Genomic DNA, 19,949 nt, shown 5'->3' with positions numbered 1-19,949 from the left:
CATACAGTAAGATGATAAGAAAAATATACGTATTATAATTTTCATGTCTTTGCAACAAGACATGAAACTCTTAAGCAATTAAGAGTTCATCTGAATTAAAAAAAGAAGTAGGTAATAGAATAGATGTCTGTTCTTTTGTTCTTTTAATAAACTTGAAAATATTTGAAAATGAACAGATTAGAAAATAAGAATGGAAAATTAGAAGGCAAAGTTCACACATCAGAAAAATCTAATGAAAAAATGTAGAGGATAATAGAATATCAGCAGGGTTGGGTTGGCAACATGGAGAAGTGGATGAGTTGTAATAATATTCCAGTAATTGGTATACTGAGGTGCACAAAAGTTTCAACATGAAAGATTTCAATTTTAAATTGTACACGTCCTTTTTAGTACAAAAGTCTTCTGAAATTCATTGGTTGCTGGAAATGCTTACAGTACAAAGAACACATTAACATTAAAAATTCCTTCTAAACATACACTAATAAAAATTTTAAGGACGTGACTTCTAATTTTCTTCTGTACTGCAGCCTTTTGGGAAGGTTTATGAAGTGGTAAAGTATTTCTTAACTGTGAGGAGTCAGTTTATTGGCTTCTGTAATACAGATTTTTCCAATTCCAGCAGAAGGTATTTATGACTGCAGTTATAATGGTCATATGAGAGCTGTTTATTCAAATGCTACATGGCAAATCTGGAAACCAGAGTCTCATGTTTGGGGAGGGAAAGGTAATTTTATAGTAAAGTGAGGCTAATGATGATGGCAGGCTGATAGAGTTGGGGTTGTTTAGCCTAGAGAAGAGAAGGCTCCGGGGAGACCTTATAGCAGCCTTCCAGTGCTTAAAAGGAGCCTACAGGAAAGATGGGGAGGGAATCTTTATGAGGGAGTGTAGTGATAGGACAAGGGGTAATGGTTTAAAACTGAAAGAGGATAGATTTAGATGAGATATTAAGAAAAACTCTTTATTGTGAGAGAGGGTGGTGAGACACTGGAACAGGTTGCCCAGAGAAGTTGTGGATGCCCCATCCCTGGAAGTGTTCAAGGCCAGGTTGGATGGGGCTTTGAGCAACCTGGTCTAGTGGAAGGTATCCCTGCCCGTGCTAAGGGGGTTGGAACTAGATGATCCAACCCTTCCAACTCAAACCATTCTATGATTCTAGGATTTCTCCTGTTTGGCAATTGAATGGAAAATATAAGGCAGAGGAATTACTTTTCTTTTTTTTTTTAAAGATTTTTGTTATCTTATTTCTTTCTTTTGACTATTTTGAAATAAAACTATTGTTTCAAGACAAAAAAGAAGTTAATTTTTAAAATAATGTCTGAACCTTTTCATAGGCTTTTTTCCTTCAGTAAAAATCTAAATGTGATCTATTTGAATATATTTTTATTCCTTCAAATCCATCTATTCATGTATTTTATTCCAATAAATAAACATCTCTGATTTACTTTCATTTTACTAAGAATTTCAGAAACCCTGATGAAGCTTAGGAGTTCATTGGGCAAAGGTTAAGAAAGTGATAGAAATTACATAATGACATAATCCTTACAGGTTAGGTCTGGCCAATTTTGCTAGGGAAAAAAAAAAATATCTTTAGAGATATTAAACTAGGATCATCTTTCATCCCAGCAACAACAAAGAAAAAAAAGTTAGCAAGCATCTTAAGGATTTCGTCTGGAGAGACATTATGTTATGGTATGCACAACAAAAACAAATTCAGTTTTCAGTATCTTGAATTTCATATTGAAAAAGAATAGAAACTTAATACAGTGGAATGAATAGTTTATACTAATTTTAGTTTCCTAGTTTTACTGATTTTACTAATTGTTCAAAAGTGCAGGCTTTTCTGAAAAGGACGAGGTGAAATTTTTAAAGATTGTGTATACTGTGATAATTTTACAGAAATAACTAATTTAAAACATTCAGTTCTGTCAATAAAAACAGCATTAGTCTTGTTTGTAAAAGTTAGGAAATTAGATCTTGTAGTTTAACTTTCTGAATTATGAGCAAGTCCATTACAAAAATAATAGACTATATTAAGTAAACATGAAAATAATTTTTTAAAATGAAGATACAATTAAAGTTTGAGAATTTTTTAATTCTAAGAATATGCAAAAATATGATCATCAATTTTTATATTGTAATAGAAAATATTTTGTTTGGCAGAAATAAGATTGTTTTGGAAAAATTATTGCGGTTATGAGGTAAGGGGGTCAGATACTTAAATATAGAAATCCATAATACATACTATAAAGATGACAGCAATACATTCCAATAACAGAACAGATTAAAGAGAAAATTATAGATATTGTCTGCAAAATGAGTGCTATAAAGTTCCTTCCTCCAAATTACATAAATCTTTAGATTTTTACAATGAAACTACTAAAAATGGTAACTACATTTTAAAATCAGGCTGAAAATTATGCACTTTCTTCTCCCTTTGAAGACAACACAGGCACTCCACTAGAACTGAAGGAGGGGCAACTGGGACGGAGTGACATGAGGCCAACTGCTGGGCCATCGGATGTGGCCAGAGTGTTTTCCTGGAAACCAAGGGAGTGGAGGAAAGTTTATATTACTTAACTATCTATCTAGTTATACTAGTTAGTTCTAGTATAAATGCTTAAGAATCTTTTCTTTAAGAAAAAACATTTATGACTGTGGATGTTAAAGTTAGTTGTACGTAATCCAAACTGGGAAACTGCAGATAAACTTTAATCTCAATTCTGAGTGTTTATGTTCATTTCATAAAATGAGGTCTGCTTCATCTGACTATGAACTTTATTCCAAAGCGACAGATGGACCGTTTTATATTTTATGTAGGGAATAAAGGTAAAGTCCAAATCACCCCAGGGTTAATGCAAAACAGATAACAGTGCAGAAGCTATTGCATACTCTGTCACAGAAAAATAGGATAAGAACATTGTTAAATGATCTCAGGAATTATGAAATTATTCTAAGTTTGACAAAGGAAGAAGGTGGTGTACTAGAAATTCATTATCTACAGGAATCCTCTGTTCCTCAGAAAATGGCACATGGGGTGAAGCATAGAGTTTTTATAAGGTAAAAAAAGATTGTGTCAGGTGTTGAAGGGCCTGATCAATAACATGGGATTTGCCAAGATAAGTCAAACCAAATTCATAACATTATTCTAGAGAATCAGAGAGGAACCTTAAAGGAAAGAAAAAAAAAATCATTCAATATGCCTACCTTTTTTCATTCCAGTTACAACAACTGAATGTCATGAAACAAGAAAAAGACATTGTAAAGTTTTAGCTAAATATTAAATTTGCTATTAATATTTCAAATCACATTGTGATCCTTTTCAGCTTCTCATATTATTGCCTTGACTCTTCCCAGAAATTCGTAAGTGAAAACAAATTTTAGGTTTGTTCACATTCTAAGATAAGTATGGTGATTAACAATGTGCTGATTGCTCTGTAATAACTGTTTGAGTATACTCTTTTATCTTACTTAAGACTGAAAGAAATATCATCAAAGGTGGCTTTCTTTTTTTTCTTTTATTTTTTCAATGTCTGAATACAATGCATCAACATACTGTAGTCCATGATTATCAAGCTGGCTAAACAATAGTCAATTTAATAAGTGGTGTCATTCAAACTATCATATTTATATTTAAATGAAAAGCTAACAAAGCATGTGAGCTGCATGAAAAATGCTCATTAAGAATTATGTGTGTATTTTAGGACAGAAATTAAATGCAGGGAGTATCTGTCTTCTATTTTTTTTTTCTCCCTTTCTCTTTTCTTATTAGCTTGCATATATAATGCATTTTAGTACCAGGATTTGTTATCATTGCTTTCATTTTAATCAACTAAAAAAAACCCAACCATAAATTGCCAAATGCTAGATGATTTCAGAATGTTTCCATTCCACAAAGACAAGAAACCAAATCCTTACAAAGTTACAGGGTTTGGTTTTTTTTTAATTTTTTGTTTATTATTTATCTGAAAGGATAAAGAAATGATCTTTTGTTAAATGTTTTAAGAATCAATATCCTAATGACGTGGTAATTTCTTGATGAAATCCAGTATGGTTCTTTTATTTGTATATGTCTTTTTTATGCAGTGACAAGTCCTCTTCAGAGTTCATATGTGTTATTCATTTATTTTACAGATGTGTATAGAATACAGAGATTAACATTGTTCACCTGGTAAAATAAACTGAGGAATCAGACAGAGTTTTAATTTCAAATCTCTGTGATTCTGTAATTAGGTCTAAATGCTATTTAAATAATATGGAAGAAGTGGGGAAATAGACAATGGATAAAAAGAATCATTGAAAGCTACTGGCAGAAATCAGATTTCTAAAAAGAAATTTGCTTCATTCTTTTGAGCAAATTTTAAGAACATTTCATGGAAATCTTAATAAGTACTCACAGGAGCTTGATTGAAAGATTAATGATTCCCTGGGTGGATGAAATCCATAAAAATTATCCCCCAAAGAAACTGTAAGCTTCAGGATATATATTTTTTTTTTTTTTTTCAGGCATGTAACAACTGTATTTTTGTTAAGCTATAGTTATATTTTCACGTGAAAAATCACAAGAATGCATGGTTTAACTATAAAGAACCATATCTCCTTTTGCCTTTCTCAGGTGAACCAGTACTGATTTCAACAGAGCCATTCCCAGAGACAAAATAGCAAACTTAATCCTGATTGTATTGTCTTTTAATCAACATTTAATTATGTTTTCTTTTTTTTGTATAATAAAGTCTGATCTAAATTCTGAAGATTTCCTGTGTGCTGACAAGCATACAACTACTAATAGCTCCTGAGAGTTACAAGTATTTGTTATTAGCATTTTAGTTTTGAAGTTTTTTTAAGTTCTGGAAAAAAAAATGTTGTTGTTTTTAAATGAATTAACTGATTGACACAGCTAAATTGCTCTCCAAAGGGTACATAAAGAAACTGAGAGGTGACTTTCCTGTTCCCAGGCAAAGTCTTAAAGGCTGTTTTACCCACTGAGTATGCAAGTTGCAGAACTAATGTGACAGAAATATTCTTGTTTTGCAGCTGAACATTCCATTTTTTTGAATATTGCAAAGCTATTAATTTCAATTTTTTAAACCAAAAGGTAGCCAAAAGGTGTTATTCAATGCCAGGATTCTACCAGGATACAGATATATTAAAATTCTGTATTTCAAGTGTTATTAGGCTATTTAAATACAAATAAACATGTCTATATATTTTTAGAATTCTATATTTTTATTTCTATTGCCAACATACGAAAATTAAATGACAATTGTGTTTTAGATATAACAAGCATATCTTGAATAAACACAGTGAGTACTGCAAATTTACACACACATCTCATAATTTTAACACATTTCTAACTGTTTAAGATCAGTCTAAGCTTTAATCTCAATGATACATTTCTGAAAAGGGTTTGATTAAGAAAAGAGTGAAAACCATCATAATAGTTATAGTGTGTGGTACTGTAATAACATACTTTTACAGAAAAGTTCATATTTGAAAGTAATTTGACCTTATAGTCCTGTTACATGGGATGGTATCATATACACTGATGTTCATTCGCTGGAGTAGGAGGAAGTCTGATGCTGAAAGGCCCTAAATAGTAGTAAAAAAAAACAAAACAAAACAAAACCAACAACAAAAAACCTTAACATTGCTGCTTGCAATTAGGTTATAGTATAGGGAGAAAGAAAAACAGTGTTAGGCAATTTTGAAGATTTAGACCTTGGAATGGGAAGAAAAATGTCTACAGGAAAAGAAGAAAATATCTGAAATAAAGAACAGTAATCTTGAGTAGTTGTTCCTTGGTATTAGCCAGCTATAAAACAATTTGTTGAGATATCAGGAATTATTTTGCTAATCCTCAGCAGTAAGTGATGATCACCTGAATGAGTCATCCTACAAACATACAAACATGTTCAAGCATATGCTTTATGGATAAAATCTGCTCATATCTACCCCATAAAAATTAAGTTTTTTTCAGTAACATAAACAGGAATTATCTGCAGAGGTATGACTGAGTTTATAGTCAGGCTACATTACAATATCATCAGCACTATATTTAAAAAAATCCTTATTAAGACATGTCTCAGTTGCCTTAGTGCATATTCCAAGTGATTTGAATATAAATCTGCAAACTATATAGCTTCTTCAGCACAGTACTTAACCTGAGCTAGTCTTCTGATTTTCCATAGCACTTAATGGAATTGTTCCAACAAAAAAGCATAAATAAAAAATGCCTATTGAAATGAAATTTTTCATTCCATGTCCACTAAATTGCCTAAGAACTGTGGATCTTAGGCAATTTTAAGGGAACCATTTCATAGAATCATAGAATAATTTGGGTTGGAAGGGACCTTTAAAGGTCATCTAGTACAACACCGCTGCCATGGGCAGGGACATCTTCAACTAGATCAGGTTGCCAGAGCCCCGTCCAACCTGACCTTGAATGTTTCCAGGGATGGGGAATCTATCACCTCTCTGGGCAACCTGTGCCAGTGCTTCACCACACTCAGCGTAAAAAATTTCTTCCTTCTATCTAGTCTAAATCTACCCTCTTTGAGTTTAAAGCCATTCCCCTTTGACCTGTTGGAACAGGCCCTGCTAAAAAGTTTGTCCCCATCTTTCTTATAAACCCCCTTTAAATATTGGAAGGGTGCAAGAAGGTCTCCCCGAAGCCTTCTCTTCTCCAGCCTGAACAACCCCCAACTCTCTCAGCCTTTCTTCACAGGAGAGGTGTTCCATCCCCCTGATCATTTTCGTGGCTGTCTTCTGGACCAGCTCCAACAGGTCCATGTCTCTCCTATACTGAGGGCTCCAGAGCTGGACACAGTGCTCCAGGTGGGGTCTCACCAGAGCAGAGTAGAGGGGCAGAATCACCTCCCTCGACCTGCTGCCCACGCTTCTGTTGATGCAGCCCAGGATACGATTGGCCTTCTGGACTGCGAGCGCACATTGCTGGCTCATGTCCAGCTTTCCACCCACCAGTACCCCCAAGTCCTTCTCGGCAGGGCTGCTCTCAATCCCTTCACCCCCCAGCCTGTATTGATACTGGGGCTTGCCCCGACCCAGGTGCAGGACCTTGCACTTGGCCTTGTTAAACCTCATGAGGTCCACACCGGCCCACTTCTCGAGCTTGTCCAGGTCCCTCTGGATGGCATCCCGTCCCTCTGGCGTGTCGACCGCACCACTCAGCTTGGTGTCATCTGCAAACTTCCTGAGGGTGAGCTTGATCCCACTGTCTATGTCATTGATGAAGATAATAAACAGTACTAGTCCCAATACAGACCCCTGCAGGATGCCACTCGTCACCAGCCTCCATCTGGACATTGAGCCGTTGACCATTACCCTCTGGATGCTACCATCTAACCAATTCCTCACCCACCAGACAGTCCACCCATCAAGTCCATACCTCTCCAGTTTAGAGAGAAGGATGTTGTGGGGGACCATGTCCAAGGCCTTACAGAGGTCCAGAGAGACGACACCTGTAGCCCTTCCCATGTCCACTGATGTAGTCACTCCATCATAGAAGGCCACTAGGTTGGTCAGGCAGGACTTGCCCTTGGTGAAGCCATGCTGGCTGTCTCAAATCACCTCCCTGTCCTCCACGTGCCTTAGCATAGCTTCCAGGAGGATCTGTTCCATGATCTTCCCAGGCACAGAGGTGAGACTGACTGGCCTGTCGTTCCCCGGCTCTTCCTTTTCTCCCTTTTTAAAAATGGGGGTTATGTTTCCCCTTTTCCAGTCAGTGGGAACTTCACCAGACTGCCACGACTTCTCAGATACGATGGATAGTGGTTTAGCAACTTCATCCGTCAGTTCCTTCAGGAGCCACGGATGGATCTCATCGGGTCCCATGGACTTGTGCACCTTCAGGTGCCTTACATGGTCTTGAACCTGATCTTCTCCCACAGTGGGCGGCTCTTCATTCTCCCAGTCCCCGCCTTTGCCTTCTGCAGCTTGGGCTGTGAGGCTCGAGCACTTGCTGGTGAAGATGGAGACAAAAAAGTCATTGAGTACCTCTGCCTTCTCCGTGTCCTGGGCAACCAGGTCTCCTGTTTTGTTCTGGAGAGGGCCCGCATTTTCCTTCATCTTCCTTTTATCCCCAGCGTACCTATAGAAGCTTTTCGTGTTGCCCTTGATGTCCCTGGCCAGATTTAATTCTATCAGGGCTTTAGCTTTCCTGACCTGATCCCTGGCTGCTCGGACAATTGCTCTGTATTCCCCCCAGGCTACCTGCCCTTGCTTCCACCCTCTGTAGGCTTCCTTTGTGTGTTTGGGTTTGTCCAGGAGCTCCTTGTTCACCCATGCAGGCCTCCTGGCGTTTTTGCCTGACTTCCTCTTTGTTGGGATGCATCGCTCCTGAGCTTGAAGGAGGTGATCCTGGAATATCACCCAGCTTTCTTGGGCCCCTCTTCCCTCCGGGGCTTTGTCCCATGGCACTCTACCAAGCAGATCCCTGAAGAGGCCCAAGTCTGCTCTCCTGAAGTCCAGGGTAGTGAGCTTGCTGTGTGCCCTGCTGGGTGCCCTAAGGATCTTGAACTCCACCATTTCTTGGTCACTGCAGCCCAGGCTGCCCTTGAGCTTCCCATTCCCCACCAGCCCCTCCTTGTTGGTGAGAACAAGGTCCAGCATAGCACCTCTCCTTGTTGACATACCTGATATCTCATGGTCTCTCTATATATCTCTATATTTCATAATTCTATATTATGGAATGTCATTTTGTAATATTGTGCAAGACAGTCCCTGTGTTATAGAATAATATAAAAGTTTAAAGGTAAGATAGGAAAGACTATAAGAAATCATTCTTTACATCATTTTATGGGAAATATTTTTTTTATTTTGTTTTGGATTTTAAAAATATTTGCGCAATTAGTATTTTTCATAAAGTGACTCCATCTTTCCAAATGGCCTTTATCCAAAATTATTTAAAAACATGAACAGGCGATCATGTGGAACCTCTCACACCCTATGACCATTTTATTAATCTGTGGAAACAACTTTCATTTGAAAATGTTTTTCACTAACATTTTTTATGAGTTTATTTTCTTACTAACCTAGTGTGAAAGATATATTCTAGTCTCCAAAACTTTGCAGATGATCCTTCTTTCCTACCTCAATATCCAAGATGAAAATCTAAAAACAACTTTTGCTAAGTTAAACACAAATTATATTTATTGTTTAATTTTGGGCTTTAATAGTAAAATGAGAAGTTAAAATATATATTTTCTTGTCCAATAAAACCTGAAAGAACCTTTTTTTTTTTTTTCTCTCTAGCGTTTCTAGCCTGCAGACAAGGATAAATTAGCAGACACAAAACTCCATAGTTAGCCTGTCCCCATTACTGAAACCTTTTCAAAATACTTTGTCTATCTCTGCTTACAATGCACTGTTCTGGCCTTTTCTGTAGAAGGAAAACAGGATGTGTTAGAAAATGTGTTTGCTAACATGATTTTAAAAATGGTTTCTCAGCTAGGACAGGGAGAAATTCAACACTTTTAAAAACATGTTAGTTACTTGTGCCCAATGCTAAAACATTTTCTCTTGAGAAAGTACAAAATATCATTAAAAACAACTCCAGAAAATGGGTCATCTTTGGATATCAGCTATTAACCTTAGAAAATCAGACGTACTTCTCAGTAAAACTAATAGTAAGTGTGGTAGTCTATCCTCACATCCATTTGCAGAACAAATGAGGAAAAGAGTGCACACGGTTAAAAAAGAACTGCTGCAGAATTAGCAGTAGTTCAAGAACTTGCAGATGCTGTTTTGTCTGTTAGGAGTAGCAGGAGTTCTGGTGACAGACTAAACCTTGAAATCCTCAAATATACCACAAATGTAAAATAAGAAGTGAACAAATATTATTTGGAAATCAACCAAAAATCAGAAGAAATGATACATCTTTTCCCCTTTCAATCAGAAAAGGGATATTCTGAAACATGCTGCTTATGTACTAAACCTTAAACCTTACCATCAGTGAAGGGTTTCACTCTTTATGACTAAAATGATTCCCTCTTTAAAAGCAAGTAATTAATAATAATCATAAGAAAACAAAATTAAAAAAAAACCACAAACCTTTAGTCCCATTATCCACAGGCACTATTGTCATGGGAAATAAGCTAGGATAAACTATTTAAGAATATTCTGATGAAATGGTTTATCATTATTTAATTTAGATGGATGTTTTTTTTCCTGAACACCTCACTTGAACATGAAAATATTTATCATATTGAAAATACAATTTCTAGTGACGCACACAGAGGGAGAGCTGTAGAGAAGATACTAGAAGAAGGGAGGAATATGCAAAGTTAAAAAACCAAACCAAACCAAAACAAACCTTGATTTAGGCCATGGTCTTGAACCCAGATTGTTAAAAGGCAAATAAGGCACTATGAGATTATTTTGGATGTGTTAGTGAACATAATTTTTGTGAACTTTTTTATGTCTTGGATTCATGTCAGTGCAGAACAGGAACTCCTGACATGTCTGCAAGATGAAGTAACTTTCTTGCCTAGGTCTAAGCTAGGGAAAATGAGCTGTGAGCTAAACCAGATTTACTCAATTCTCCTGGGCACAAGCTATTTAGTTTCTTTCCAGACTCCACCAGAATTTATCTTTCTTGATTCTGAAAGTACTGATAATTTGCTGCAATTAGCTTTTGCATGTTACTGGTATATGGAATGCAATTCAGGCAAATATTAAGGAATGTTTAACAAAGTTTATTAGAAAAACTAGAATAGCTGCAGAAAAATAAGAAGGTATTTTGTCAACTATATCCTTCAAAAAAAGTAAATGTTTTAGTAAATTCAAGTCTCCAACAAATTGAAATAAGATACAGAAAAATAAATCCTTGTCTCTTAAACTGTGCTTTATCTAAACTGTAATCTCACTTATTTTTGTTATATAGCATTCCCTTGTAAAATGTTTATTCATCTTAAAAATTCAGTTTGCAAAAGAGTTGTCAAGTAGTTGAGAATTTTTTCTCCCTGTTTCCTCATACATTCTGTAAAGCAAATAAAAAGAAACAAACAAGCAAAATCTAGCTTAGTGATATGTATTGGCCTGTAATAATGTAAAACCCGATGAATTTTAGTGATTAGTTCTGTCTGTTCTTCATATCAAACCTAACTAGTGTAAATGTCAAGTTTTGTGTTGGCAAATATAAAACACATTGATGTAACACTTCATGTAATCTTGCTTCAATTTCCACTTTTTAAAAACATTTTCTGCAAATGCCAGTAATAACAGCGGTGTACTTGCATTCTTAGTGCTGTTTATATGAAAAAAAGAATGTTGGAAATAGCCAACTTATTTAGAAGTGTTTACTCAAGATATGTCACTTTGTCAGTATTTTGAAATGTCAACTGTCATGGAAACAAGCCTGAAGCAGTATTCAAGCACTTATTTATTAGATGAGCAGTATAAAAGAGAGACATCAGTTATTGAAAAACTAGACATTGCTACATGCCTGCAGACATGATGAGTTATGCAATTCAACATGTCATATATGACTGAGGTAAGTTAGCAACATACAATCTTTTTTTTATATTTATCTCACTTGTGCACTTTTGAACACAAACTTTATTAACAGAGAACATTCTGTTCTTCAATGTTACTTCATTGGCCATAAACATTGGCAACAGGAACTAAATCTCAAAGGCAAATGCATATTTATTGTCAGAAATGACCAACCTAATCAACCATGAATTGAGAAAAATATATTTTAGGCTTATATTTAGCATGTGACACTCCTGGTAAACTCCAAATTTCACATCAAACACACCTATCAGACCACTACTGAAAAATTACTGGAAAAAGAGTTACAACTTTGAAAGTTTTCTCATTACATGTGACTTCATTAGTAGTGAAAAATATGCTGTCTAGAACTAAAATACACTGTCATACAGCTTGTTCGAGTTTGAGTTAGGAAAACTTCTTTAAGGAAAGTACACCATCTAATCTCTGAAGACTTACAATAAGGTCAGAATGTACTGTTGAGGCTAACCAAGGAAATGTGATCCCTGGGCTCAGAAGGAGAATACCAAGTACATGAAGGGATATGATTTTATCATTGTACATGACATCATCACATCGAGCAGTTGGCTTTGCATTTTAGACAAAATCCTGGAAGATATATATGACCTATAATATCTTGTAATCACTGGAAGAGGAATTTTTTAGAGGAGATCTGAAAAAAGTCTAAGTACTTTCAGCTACCTACATATGCATTCCCAAAATTAGATGCTTAAGAAGGACACTGCACACAACTTTGTAACAGTAGCATTGGTTCAATATCAATAGTCAGTTTTCACCAAAAAATTCTACTTGAATAATTGCTGCTAAGGAAAATGCAAGACAAAATCAGAAGTCCTCCGTTGGCCTTTCAGTTTTTTAACCAAGCTATCTCTACACGCAGAATTTTGCATAATTCATAATTAATAACAACACAGTCTCTCTCATAATGACTTGTTTCAAACAAGCAAATAGAACTGGAAAACAGTGTATAGATAATAAAAATAGTTTTGAGGTCATCACTGGAAATAGCTATTTCTCTGTTTGTATTGCATTATCAAAATAATTGTTTACAGTGTTGTGAACATTAAAAATTTGTGGAAGTTAAAGTAAAACACAAACTATGTTTTTAAATGGGACAGTCACACCTCTAAGCTAACTGTAGTAGTCAAGGGCTACATAGTCAAATCTGACACCAGGAATACACTGTACCAGCTAGTGCTAAGCTTCTTACATATTTTTTCATTCAGTACGTCCAGTCATGCTCACAAATTAAAATGAAAAACTGTATCTTTTAAAAACCCTGTCACTTCCTGTGCTTACCCTTTTACCTGACATTAGTATTCAAGTCCAATGTAACTGATGTCTAATTACATTGAGTTTTGGATTTTTTTCAGTGTATTTCAGTGCATCAATGAAAATTTGCAGCAAGTATAATTAAAAAAAATCCATGTCTTGCCTCTTTGAAAGGTTCTGGCACTGGCAATAAGACAATGAAAAGATTTAAGTAACTGCCAGAGACCCTGCATTTGTTACTTAAGTAATGCTTTCTGGCTCTCTTCATATTAGCTTCAGCTGTGCCAGGTCCTAAGTCATTCTGGCTTAAATAATTGACAATGCCATTCATTTTCTATAATGAGAATGAAGGTTCCATACACAATTCTGCAAGCAATATAATCATGGAAAAAGCAATAGCCAAATCTGTCATCTTAATTAAAGAGAAGGAATTTCTACTTCTGTCAGTGAGTCTTGCATAAACTTGGTCAGAAATAGATCCACTGATACTACTTTACTGCTGTATTAATTCTAGGTTTATCAGCAAAGAGTTTAGTGCATTAGCTCCTTAAATCAATGGTACATTTTAAAAAGTTGAAAATCAGGTAAGTACATTAGATTTAGCTTTAATTAAGGACATTGAAAATTAATTTTATATAGCTATGCAGGTAAAATACAATCACATCAATGAACAGGCAAACTTGGATCATGGTGTCTTCATGTAAGTTGGTGTTTCTTTATGTATATATCCTGTAATCAGCATAAATGCAATTTATTCATTAAGATTTTCAGATAAGTAGTTAAGATATTTCTGTACTATATGTCATCACAGGAGCCAATGCACAGTGGGCTGGACATTAAGTATTGTTGCAGAAGACATAACTGGTGTCATTTTATCATTTAGGTAAGTCATAACCCTACCTTTCACACTATTTGAAATTATGATGACAGTGACACACTGCAAGACAGTATTAGTCTGTTCAAGTTCTCTGTTATCCATGAATATAAATGTAGCACACAAATAAGCCCAGCAAAGAAAATAGAAGCTATGACTGAGCCAACTATGGAACAGAAAGCAGTATAGCCATATCAACAAAGTGAGGCAGGATTTGTAATCTCAGGCATGACATCATGCTACACTACTTGAATAGCAATAATCTGTCTCTGTCATGAACGGTTTACTTCATAGCAGCTGAAACACTTCCCTGAAAAGTAGAGGTCAGAGTTAAATCTATAGTCTATGCAATGAAAAGCTGTGATTTGAAATAAATGGTGTAAGGTTTCAGGTAAAAGAGGCACAAGAATTTTGGATCCTTTATGTGTGATTGGGGGTGTGGGCCATTAGATTATTAGACAGATGAGAACTCTTATGGTAATTGATTCTTTCCCTTAAAAACGTATTTGTCTGAAAGTACTAGAAACAGGCCACAATCAACAAGCAATCCTAAAACTACCCAGCTCTGTTTGCTTTCTCATCAACAATGCCATAGGAAGGAATTTAATAGCAAAACTAGTGATATGAAAATATGTTTGACTAAGATTGCTGCATATACTCTGTGCTCACCAGAGGAGAGCCATATTCCCAGAATCCAAGAGCAGTCTAAGTCTATGTACACGTTACAAGTAATAAATAGCAAAAGGAACCTAAGTTTTCATACTGTGAACAGTTAGTATTGAGAACCCAGGAAATTTTACTTTGGACTAATTCTACTTTGGTCACTTGAACGTGATAACCATCAGCAGTCAGAGCACATTCAGTGTGCTCCTGGAGAGCATCTTTGTGTTTAGTTTCATTCCAAAGAAATCCAGGAAGAGTGATTTGAAACCATAATGTGAATCAAAGTAGAAACAATCGGAAAAGTCACTTCAAAAGCACACTTCTCAACAAAACTAAAACACTAATACAGAAGCACCTTGAGTTCTTCAGGAGACATAACATCCCTTCAGAGGCAAACCTTTAAAGACTCTTCAGTGCTCCCTATGTAACATCACAGACTCATTCATAAGTTCTCAGCTGTCAGTGACGTTCCACAAGTTTGACTGCGAGCAGACACAAACTTACTGTGCTCTGAGCCAAAGAAACACAGACTGTCTTTGAACAGAAGCCATATATGTATTACATTTCTTCTTGGTGAAGTGGATTTGTATCGTGCCCAGGCTGGAGCATCAATAGAGGGAGCTGTTATCAGGTGAGAACTAAACACAGATTTGTTTCAGTTTTGCTTTCAGTATTGTTTTGAGATTAAAAACTATGTAAAACTTAACAAATGTAAGGTTTTTTATGTGTCCATAAGTCACAGGAAAAAAAAGCACAAGGTTTTGCAAAATTTCATTGGGAACACTAGTTACTGGAGTATTAGACAAAAAGGAACTATCCAAATCCAACCACCTTTCTTCCACTGAAAAAGTTTCCATTGACCATAATTGAAAACTTTTATCAGAAGTTGCAGATTCCAAGATCACCACTTTTTAATACAAATTTTGGTGGACATCTGAAGAAAATCACCCATCCCTACTAAAAAGGGCAAATGAACAAAAATGGCAAATAACAACAGACTTGGTCAGTATATATATAACATCTCTTACATGCTTCTTATACACGCTTTTTATATGCATTGTAGCAATATAATAACTAAAGGAAATGTTTTCATTGAAAATTACAATCAAGTCCCTAAGTTCATCATCCCCACATCCTGTAGGTTTAGTGGACTGGGCTCATGGCCAAGGTAGTACAGCTGGTGACCATGGGGAGAGACTGCCAAACAGCTCTGCTGGAAGGCTTCTGGGAGGGATGCCCCCTCATTCCCTTGGGAGGTGTTATTCAGCTGTGACTCTCATCCTGTACTCTTGCCTGACCTATAGTTTCAAGAGCATTGCAGCTGTACCTGTGACTGGCCCATTTATCCAGGCCCAGACATATCCTGCATGCTGACATCCCAGCCTGGCTATCCCAAAGCTGTGTCTGGCCCTGGTTCCCCTCACTGGGCCTGATCCTGACCCCCACCCACAGGCTGATGTCCCAGCCCAGCCTTGGCCCATCCCCAGGCAGGTTCCCAATGTCCAGGGCTGGGGCTGCCCCCAACTGCCACCCGGCCTGCCCTTCTCCCTGGCTGCCATGGTGGGATAAGGCCCTGGCTATGAGGCCCTGCCCTGCCTACCCTGGGGGACCCCCCACCACTCCCCACATCTGGTCCCTGGGGAGTCACCAGCCCCTGCTGTGCCCCGACACTGAGGATGATATGCCATTGCTCCTCTACAATTTCTGCACTTACATGAACGTCCTTTTTCCCACTCATGTGCAAAAGGAGTATAGAGACCTGTTCTGTAATTTTGGTTAAAAGTGAGGTCAGATTCTCTACTACAATTATGGAGGATTTGGGAATGCCTAAAGGACAAGTGTAAACTTAACTATAGGCTTCCCCAGTCATAAAGCCTCTCTAATCCTCTTGTAGCTATTACTACATGTATTATCCATCAGAAAGATTACTACATAATCTACTGTGGAAATCTTTGGGACAGGAGAACTTTCTTCTAATCAACATCTCCATGAAGACATTACCAAGCAGCAGATGAATTATGCATATCCCTAGCTTTTACCAAAGAAAAGATTAAAAAGGTCATTTTAAAGTACAGTTTTAAAACCTATTACGTCTTGTAAAACTTACTGTTTCTGAATCTATTTGCTTTTTTTACCCACTTACACTTTAAAAGTTTATCCTGACTGAAAAAACCACAAATTTTCACTGAACTAGAAATTATATCAGCAGTCCCTACTGGCTACCTGCCTAACTACTTCAGGTTCCGTGACTCATCACTGTTGACATTGCACTTTGGGCTCTGTCAGCGTGGTTGTGCCATGACACTGCTGTCAGAACTCATGCATGATCTGGCAACAGCGGAAAAGGTCTTAACAAGCTGGAACACCTACTTTTAATTTTTTAATGAACTCTAAGAAATCAGGAAAAAAACCCACAAAAGTAAAATTATCTCTCCACTAAAAGGAATATTGCTATTACAGTACAGTAATTGAGAGGATCCAGAGATTAAGGAAAGATATGCCTTTACGACCAAACAATACGCCTGCACTATCTGGAAAGCCTTACCTGAAGAGATGTAGTTTTAAAAGAATTTAACAAGAAGTTATTCATTAAACACAAAGAGGAAAACTGACACCAAATTATTAATAAATATGTAGCGTAAGTCAAATTAGCATACATTTGGTAATTTTTAGTGAGAGACTCCCTGTTTACTGATAAGCATTGCATATCTATAGCCTTGATTCTTCTTTAATTGATACTGCGTAATCAGGAGGTAACTCCTTTGCTTCACATATCATAGCACCAAAGTCCAGTACAATGGCTAAAGCAAGGCAAGTCTGTTGAGTATTTCATAGTATCCTTAGGATCTTTGTTGTAAGAGCCTTCAAACTGAAGCAAATAAATCCACTTGTAAGCTGTTTTCCTTTCCTTTTGGAAGCTGCTTCAGTTCATGCATGAAACAAAATTTTGTGTCTTGCTTAGTGGTGAGAAGGGAAAAGAAATTTTAACCTGTAAAAGGCGTCTTTAACATGTCAAGGAGCCTGTTTTGGAGAATAATTCTCTTCTCTCTGCTTCATGGGCTCTAGTCTGGAAACAGGGTAATGATCTAAGGAAAAGAATGTTAAAAGGAGAATAGAGTACACATTGAAAGCTTAAGAGACTCTCACACACACATATGGTTTATTTTGCTTTTCAAATTTTGCATTACCATGGCTATTCTTCTGGCCACAATATGAATATTGTGTGCCTGAATATCTATAGGATATAGCAAACAGCACAGCAGTATACTCAGCAAGACTGTTTCATTTCATATATCATTCACAGCTTGCTGCTGTGATTCCAAAACTGTCCATAACTTTCTCATAATATTAGAAGAACAAGAAGTTATAATTGGTTTTTAATCCTAGGGAAGTTTTTCAGGTTTTTTACTTCTTTGTTTTTTGTTTCTCCCCTGGGAGGATGGATTTTTGAAGTTTGATTTTCTAATAAGAAAAGCAATTGAGATACAAAGCTGGGATCCAGGAATATATTAAAATTTAAATTTTACCAGTTTTCAGAGAGGTTATCACTGTGCATTTGCACAACAAATAGTGCTACATTTGTGGGTTAACTGTGGGTACAGTTTACAATTAACAACTGGATTTCAGAGCGTGAGACTGAAACTACACATAAGTGCTTGTATAATCTATCTGTCATTCTTAGTATTTACATGTACTCCATTACTGAAAAAAAATATCATCTTACAGTCTTTCCTTTCCATGCTGGGAAGACAGGAATATGGAACAGAAGGCTGAGGGCAAGATTTTAGATCTACAAGTATTTAGATATCTACTGGCATCCTGGAAAATTAAATTAGATGGTTAGGTATCAAGCTTCCAGCAAAAAACAGACTACTGCCACAGAAAAAAATACGTTAAAGTTGCTGTTCTGAGTCAAACATCATATAGTTTTTAGATGAATTGTTGCCAAATGCAAATGCTGGTTGATCTTCAAGGACAACCTCCTCAGGGCACAAGAATGGTTTGTTCTTGTCAAGCAAGTGTGGGAAAAGGTCAGCATAGATGAACACTGAGCTCCTGACTGAGCTCAACCACAAAAAGGAAGTATACAGATGGTGGAAATGGGGACAGGCTAAATGGGAGGAATGCAAAGACACTCATGTAGGAAGGGACTGAGGAAAGCCAAAGCTCAGCTTGAGCTGAAACTAGCAAGGGAGGTGAAGGGCAGTAAGAAAGGTTTCTGTGAGTACATTGTCAGAAGAAAAGTTAGGTCCATTGCTTAGTGGGGCAAGGGATCTAGTAATAAGGGTAATGGAGAAGGCTGAGGCACTCTGTGTCATTTTGCCCCTCAAATAACAATCATCTTATAAAGAACATTAACATAGGAGTCAGCACATTTGTATGTAAATTAACTGCAAGCCAGGCATGCTCAAAGTGTTTACATAAGAGACATTTAATTGTTCAAAGCTTTAGTATTTTATTTGTGGATCAAAGTTGAACTCTCATTTCCCAAAAAACTTAAAAACCTTTCAGGATTGTGTTTAATTGATTAATATTAATCAAATCTATGTTTTAGAAGTAAGCAAAAACATTATCAGGGGATTTAGACCTAGAAACTGCATCCTTTTGTAGCTCTAATCCTAGGTGACTTTGCAAAACTCTTTGGGTCCCTAAAAACACTTAAAATCATAGACCTAATATATAGTTAAAGGAAATCTGTGATAAACAAGGGAGTTGTTTTTTGTTGGGTTTTTTTTCCCCCTAACCCTTTAATATCTTTCAGAATTTAGTCCAACATTTCATTCTGAAATGTATGCAGTGAACTTTCCAGAACAAAATTGTGGAATCACTATCATATATTTGTGCTCAATATCAAAATACCTTTTGCTATATTATAATTACAAAATCATATTTTCTTTCTGTTTTTATCCAAAGGGGGTAAACTAAGTAGAAGTGATGTTGTTGAGGGAGACATAAGGTTCAGGACTTCGAGTTCTGTTTTCATAAATGGAAAAGTGCTATTTTATTATTATTTATATTTCAATAAATCTTGTCTCAGTATCTACATATTTTTACAGCACCACAAAGAATAGTAATAAAAGCACCATCACATCATGCCTACTGTTGTTTGCATGAGAACGGATGAAGGAAATTGTTACCTTACTTAGGAATGATTATTGTTAACTCAGGATATGCCACTTTGCCTTTGTGTTGAAATGTCAGCTCTCTGATGTAAAGCAGCCTGGAGCAGAATTCAGCACTGATGTTACTTATTAGATAAGCAATAACATAGAGGACATGGGGTTCTGAAGAATAATCCCTGCTGTGTGCCTAAGGGCACTGTAGAATTATGAAATTCAACATGGCATATGTGACAGGGGTGGGTGACTCCTTTTAATTATGTGTGCTTTTGGATCAAGGCATCACACAGAACCCTTAGTGACAGAAACTGGAGCATGAAACCTACAGTCTCAGGATAGACAAAGAATCCTGTTGACTCAGCAGGACATTTGATAATCTACTGTAGGTCTGAGTTGGGACATAATGAAACCAAAAGACTGATCTGCTGGTGTTAATAAGCTGCTGGCTTTTAACACCACTATAAAATATCCTTCTTTTAGAAACCACCTGTCGT

Source organism: Aptenodytes patagonicus, chromosome 4, assembly GCF_965638725.1.
Source record: "Aptenodytes patagonicus chromosome 4, bAptPat1.pri.cur, whole genome shotgun sequence".
In the NCBI taxonomy this organism is placed as follows: domain Eukaryota; kingdom Metazoa; phylum Chordata; class Aves; order Sphenisciformes; family Spheniscidae; genus Aptenodytes; species Aptenodytes patagonicus.
This window is presented reverse-complemented; position numbering follows the sequence as displayed.